Source organism: Alexandromys fortis, unplaced genomic scaffold (assembly GCF_014885135.2).
Source record: "Alexandromys fortis isolate MF-2015 unplaced genomic scaffold, M_Fortis_MF-2015_v1.1 scaffold_397, whole genome shotgun sequence".
NCBI classification, from domain to species: Eukaryota; Metazoa; Chordata; class Mammalia; order Rodentia; family Cricetidae; genus Alexandromys; species Alexandromys fortis.
The window spans coordinates 477,273-478,619 of NW_026068336.1; positions in this window are offsets into that span (position 1 = coordinate 477,273).

A 1,347-nucleotide genomic window follows, 5' to 3' on the forward strand; every position below is an offset into this window, starting at 1 on the left:
CTCAAGGGCGAGTTTTCTCTTTAGCCATGAGTGTCAGTGACTTCCTTGGTGTCTGCAGGATAGTGTTTTTGGGGAGTGTATTTATATTACAAAAAAGCCCAAAATTTGCTCTGGGCCTTTGTTAGCACTGGAGCATTGGATCCTGGGATGGACTCACATGGCCATTTATAGTAAGCCCTGTTTCTCCCAGAATGGTGACAAGTGACCACTCTTGCCCGATCATCTTTCCTTTTCTTCTTCATTCTGTAGGAACAACTCCCAGCCATACCACCTTTTCAATGCATGCTCTGATAATTGACCACTACATACAAGGAGCGTATTACCCCCGAGGAGGATCCAGTGAGATTGCCTTCCATACCATCCCATTGATTCAGCGTGCCGGGGGCGCTGTCCTCACCAGGGCCACCGTGAAGGGTGTGCTGCTGGACTCTGCTGGGAGAGCCTGTGGTAAGAGACCTGCACTGAGCTGAAGGGTCACTGGGCTGGGGTGAAGGTCTTGATGTGTCTTTATAGTTCAACCAGCCTGTACATTCAGGGTAACAGCCTGGCGTCTAGGCTGATGAGACAGCTCAGTAGATAAATATTCCAGCCAATACGCCTGATGACCTCAGTTTGATTCCACAGCCTACATGTTGGAAGGAGAGAGTTGACCCTGTAAGTTGTCCTCTGAGCTCCTCATGTGGGCTGCAGCACCCTGACCACCACACAGAACAAAGGCAAAAATGCAGTTGTTACAACAGGTCAGGATTGACATTTGTGAGACTTGCCAGAGATGAGGTTGGACACAGAGGCTACAGCAGACCACAGAAACTCTTGTGATTCATGAAGCTGAGTGATGGGAGCACTGTGGACGTAGAACTTGGCAGCAGTGAGGGAGGCCCGGGACTCCAGAGAACCAGTGTTCTTTGGATGGGAGAACTTGTCTAAAGGTAAGCAAGACCATATGGGTGGGTGAAAAGAGCTAGAGACAGACATGACAGAAACATTTGAGGTATGGGCTGAGTGTGGATGCCTGGGGCCCTGGGGCCTTTTTTCCTTAGAGGAACTTCTAAGTTTGAGAATGGAGGGCCTAGGAGCATGGCTATGGACAGATGTAATATTTTGCGGTGGGGTCTTAAGTTGTCCGGGTTAGTCCTCAATTTGCTATATAGCGGAGGCTGTTCTTTTTTTTTTTATTTATTATATATACAATATTCTGTCTGTGTGTATGATTGCAGGCCAGAAGAGGGCGCCAGACCTCTTTACAGACGGTTGTGAGCCACCATGTGGTTGCTGGGAATTGAACTCAGGACCTTTGGAAGAGCAGGCAATGCTCTTAACCTCTGAGCCATCTCTCCAGCCCCCCTA